Source organism: Misgurnus anguillicaudatus, chromosome 21, assembly GCF_027580225.2.
Source record: "Misgurnus anguillicaudatus chromosome 21, ASM2758022v2, whole genome shotgun sequence".
NCBI lineage: Eukaryota > Metazoa > Chordata > Actinopteri > Cypriniformes > Cobitidae > Misgurnus > Misgurnus anguillicaudatus.
Window position 1 is genome coordinate 16,075,001 of NC_073357.2, and position 5,000 is coordinate 16,080,000.

Consider the following 5,000-nt stretch of genomic DNA (forward strand, 5'->3'; position numbering starts at 1 on the left):
GCTCTCTTTTCGTTTTCTCCTATTCTTATTCCTAAAATTTTCATTTCTTGTTGACTTTTGAAAGTAAAGTTTTCTGGTAAAACTTTTGCACTTCCCACTCTCATTACTACAGTTTTTTCCATGTTAACCTTTGCCCCTGATCCTTCACAATATTTTCTGATAATTTCCATTGCTTTCGTTATACTTTCCATGTCCTTTAAGATAAGTGTTGTATCATCAGCATATTGGTAAATTTTCTGTCCCTCTTCTCCTTGTTTTAATTTAATTCCATGTATTTCTTTTTCTCTCATTATCGCTATCCCCAGTGCTTCAGTTACTAGACTGTAAAGCATTGCTGAGAGCGGACATCCTTGTTTGATTGACCTTGTTATGTTAAAACATTCAGTGATAAAACCATTACATTTGATACAACTTAATGTTCCTGTATATAAACACTTTATCCACTTTAAAAACTTTTCACCAAAACCAAACATTTTTAAAACACTAAATAAAAACTCATGCTCCACTCTGTCAAAAGCTTTTTCAAAATCCACACTTATTACGTAACCATCTTTCTTTTCTACTTTCATATATTGAATAACATCTCTTATATTCCTTATTGTGTCTGTAATATCTTTGCCCTTAACACCGTATGCTTGATTTGTTTTGATTATTCTTGGTAAAACCATTTTCAATCTGTTTGCTAAAACCTTTGCTAAAATTTTAAAATCTGTGTTTAACATCGTCAGGGGTCTGTAATTGCTTAAAACATCTTTCCCACCTTTTTTCTTGTATATCAATTTCACTAAACCCATTCTCATTAGCTGTGTTGCTTCCTTTTTGTTAAAAATCTCTTCAAAAATTTCCTTTAAAATTGGCGATAAAACATCCTTAAAAGCTTTGTAAAATTCAGCTGTTAACCCATCTAAGCCTGGACTTTTCCCATTGTTTAATTGCATTATTGCCTCTTTTATTTCATCTAACTTTATCTCCTCATCGCACATTATTTTATCTTCTTCACACACACTTTTCTCAATCTGTTCCAATAAAAATTCACCTTCTTTTTTGTTTATTTGACCTTTTTTAAAAAGTTCTTCATAATATTCTCTGACTTCCTTTAATATTCCCTGTGTTTCTATTATTTTATCACCATTCTTTCCTCTTATTTCTTTTATTGTCTCTCCACTACCTTTACTTTTCTCTAGATTAAAAAAGAATTTTGTGCACTTCTCTCCTTCCACCAGATATTTTGCTTTACTTCTTATCTTAGCCCCTCTACATTTTCGCTCTTCTATATCTCTCAACATTTCCTCTAAATTCAATATTTTCTCAATATCTCCATTTTCTTTATTTAATTCTCCATTTAGATCTTTTCTTACCTCTTCTTCCTTACTTCTCTTAGCCTTTTGTATTAGTTTACTGATTTTAATAGTATATTTCTTTATTTCATATTTTGTATTATCCCACCATATTCGTATATCTTCCCGAGACATCTTATCTTGTTTCTCATTAGCTATTATATTTTCTATTGCTTTTTTGTATGATTCCTGTTTTAAAATCTCTGCATTTAAAACCCATACTCCTTTACCTCTTTCAACTTCATTAAAATCTATATTCATAAGCAGGAAATCATGATCGCTTAAAGCAGTTTCCTTATAATAAATACTATGTATAAAATCCCCCAGTTCTCTTTTACATAATATAAAATCAATTCTACTTTGTTTTAAAAAATTATCTACTATTTGTCTTCTAGAGTATTGTTTTTTCCCTTCATTTCTTTCTCTCCATATGTCTACGAAATTATTGTTTTCTATTAGTTTCTCTAATTCTTTTCTTCCACTGTCACTCTTAAATACCATACCATCCGCTAAATCAATTCTATTAAAAACTGTATTGAAATCACCAATTAATATCGCATTTTCCCATGAGTACATTAAACTTGCAATCTTTGCAAAAAAAAAACCTTTTTTCTTTCTCCACAACTGGAGCATGCACATTACATAGAGTTATACTTTTCCCTTCATTTTTTATCTTTATAGCTAAACATTTTCCTTCTTCATCTTTATATAATTCTTCAATACTGCTACTCATTTCTTTCTTGACTAAAATTGCTACCCCTCTCCCCATTTTACCATCACCATTATTATAAAATATTTCACCTTGCCACTTTTTCTGAAAAACCTCTATTATTTCATCATTCCAGTTTGTTTCTTGTATAAAAATGATATTTTGTTTTTTACACAGTTCTTTGACCTTTTCAAATTTATCAATACTCAATAAACCTCTAACATTAATTGAAACCAGTCGCCAAAACATACACATATATAATATATTAAATATCAGTCCCATTAGTCAGTACTTTCAGGTTCCATTAAGTCATCTTGCATGCCTCTCATATGTTCAAGTTTTCTACTCACTCTTTTCTTTTTAGCAATTTTAAAGTTCGGAATCACCTTTATGGATCTTCTTCTATGCAGCATCTCTTTTGTAAGTGAATGATCCTCATTGAGATTTTCCTGCTCCATCCTTTCTATTTTGTCCATCTCTGTCTTAGATATTACCAAAGGTGTCCATGTATCACTCTGTTCCTTCAGATTTTCATCATCTTTTTCCAGCTGATCCAGTTGTGTTTCGGGTACCTCTGAAATCATGCATGCACCTTCTTCAACATTTCCTCTCTTGTCCAATTCAATTACTTCCTCACTGCTTAGTACATCCTTTGGTTCTGTGTTTTTTTCCGTTCTTTCAGTTGGAGCAACATTTATAAAGTCCATCTTATCCATTTTATCTTGTGATTCCTCTTCCTCATCCGATAGCTCCTGAGACTCTTCTTGATTTTCTGCAACACTATTATTTTCCATCCAGCATTCGCATTTTACCAAGGCTCTGTTGCAATCCGGGCATTTAACAGCAGTACAATTCCTAGCATAATGGCCCTGCTCCTCACATTCACGACATGTAAAATTTGGACAGTCCTTGAGTATATGTCCCGGATCCATGCAGAGTCGACAGATTTTCATCTGACGATCGTGCATAATCCGGAAATATTGTGCTCCTTCCGCCGTCTCAAATTTCGTGCTGTAGGGCAGGGAAGCCACGTCTTTAGGAAATCTTACTTTAAGATATCTTGTACCATCTGCAATATCTGTTCCCGGATAATATCTTCTTTTTATATCTGTCACTGGTATCACACGCCATTGGTAAAGTTTATGCAAAATCTGTTCATTGTTCAAATAAGCCGGCAGGTGCATAAATGAAACAATACATTCTCTTGTTTCTAAAGTTCTTACTTCACAACTCTGATTTTTGACAATTAATCCATCCAGAAGATCTTCACATGATTCTTCATTTACTAAAGTAAGTTCATATTCTTTTCCTGCTCTGGGTCTTACCGCTATTAGTTTTCCTGCTCCAATCTTGTCTGTCACAGCTTTTATCACATCCTCTGCTTTTCCATCAATCACTTCTTTTAAATCCACAATAATAGTTGCTTCTTTTGCATAGGTTCTTTTGTTCCGGTCATTCTTTTTTCCATTAACATCCATCTTCTGTTTTGTTTCAGTGTCTTTGTCTCGTTGTGTTTCCTTTCTTTCATCGTCCGCCATGTTTCTTCTACTTTTTTGTTTTTAAACAAGTGGCTCCCCAAACAGTTTACACTGTTGGGGAGCACTTTGAAATAATATTCAAAATTAACTTATATAATATTAAATGAAAAAACTTTTAAACAAAACAAAAAATAAATCAAAACCATGTGGTGAGCCTCTCTCACCAAACTACTGCCAACTCACTTCCTGTGTGCTCTCTAGCGCTCTCAGGGTGGTGTGGCCGTAAGCGAGCGCTGACTCGATTCGAGAGCCACTTCAAGACTAATGTGGCAACGCCATGCCATCGGCGAACGCTTACAGAAAGGATGCATTTCTGGAAAAAAATTATATGAATAAATAATTAAATAATTAATTAAATGCTTACAGCACCTGGTATTCCCAGGCGGTCTCCCATCCAAGTACTAACCAGGCCCGACCCTGCTTGGCTTCCGAGATCAGACGAGAGCGGGCGTGCTCAGGGTGGTGTGGCCGTAAGCGAGCGCTGACTCGATTCGAGAGCCACTTCAAGACTAATGTGGCAACGCCATGCCATCGGCGAACGCTTACAGAAAGGATGCATTTCTGGAAAAAAATTATATGAATAAATAATTAAATAATTAATTAAATAAAGAATTAAATGCTTACAGCACCTGGTATTCCCAGGCGGTCTCCCATCCAAGTACTAACCAGGCCCGACCCTGCTTGGCTTCCGAGATCAGACGAGAGCGGGCGTGCTCAGGGTGGTGTGGCCGTAAGCGAGCGCTGACTCGATTCGAGAGCCACTTCAAGACTAATGTGGCAACGCCATGCCATCGGCGAACGCTTACAGAAAGGATGCATTTCTGGAAAAAAATTATATGAATAAATAATTAAATAATTAATTAAATGCTTACAGCACCTGGTATTCCCAGGCGGTCTCCCATCCAAGTACTAACCAGGCCCGACCCTGCTTGGCTTCCGAGATCAGACGAGAGCGGGCGTGCTCAGGGTGGTGTGGCCGTAAGCGAGCGCTGACTCGATTCGAGAGCCACTTCAAGACTAATGTGGCAACGCCATGCCATCGGCGAACGCTTACAGAAAGGATGCATTTCTGGAAAAAAATTATATGAATAAATAATTAAATAATTAATTAAATAAAGAATTTAATGCTTACAGCACCTGGTATTCCCAGGCGGTCTCCCATCCAAGTACTAACCAGGCCCGACCCTGCTTGGCTTCCGAGATCAGACGAGAGCGGGCGTGCTCAGGGTGGTGTGGCCGTAAGCGAGTGCTGACTCGATTCGAGAGCCACTTCAAGACTAATGTGGCAACGCCATGCCATCGGCGAACGCTTACAGAAAGGATGCATTTCTGGAAAAAAATTATATGAATAAATAATTAAATAATTAATTAAATAAAGAATTAAATGCTTACAGCACCTGGTATTCCCAGGCGGTC

At 36.2% G+C, this 5,000-nt stretch overlaps 5 non-coding genes across 5 annotated transcripts in view; all 5 read right to left on the minus strand.

Annotated features, from left to right (window-relative positions):
- Positions 1-3,941: 3,941 nt before the first annotated feature.
- LOC141355936 (5S ribosomal RNA) lies at positions 3,942-4,060 on the minus strand. The gene has a single exon (XR_012362374.1). It is a non-coding gene; the product is annotated as a 5S ribosomal RNA (ribosomal RNA).
- Positions 4,061-4,201: 141 nt separating this feature from the next.
- Positions 4,202-4,320, minus strand: LOC141355937 (5S ribosomal RNA). Its single transcript, XR_012362375.1, has one exon. It is a non-coding gene; the product is annotated as a 5S ribosomal RNA (ribosomal RNA).
- Positions 4,321-4,449: 129 nt separating this feature from the next.
- Positions 4,450-4,568, minus strand: LOC129415958 (5S ribosomal RNA). The gene has a single exon (XR_008635089.2). It is a non-coding gene; the product is annotated as a 5S ribosomal RNA (ribosomal RNA).
- A 141-nt stretch (positions 4,569-4,709) lies between these two features.
- LOC141355938 (5S ribosomal RNA) lies at positions 4,710-4,828 on the minus strand. The gene has a single exon (XR_012362377.1). It is a non-coding gene; the product is annotated as a 5S ribosomal RNA (ribosomal RNA).
- Positions 4,829-4,969: 141 nt separating this feature from the next.
- The window catches only part of LOC129417413 (5S ribosomal RNA), a 119-nt gene continuing 88 nt past the window's right edge, over positions 4,970-5,000 (minus strand). The window contains exon 1 of the ribosomal RNA XR_012362378.1: positions 4,970-5,000. This exon is cut by the window's right edge and continues 88 nt beyond it. This is a non-coding gene — a ribosomal RNA (5S ribosomal RNA).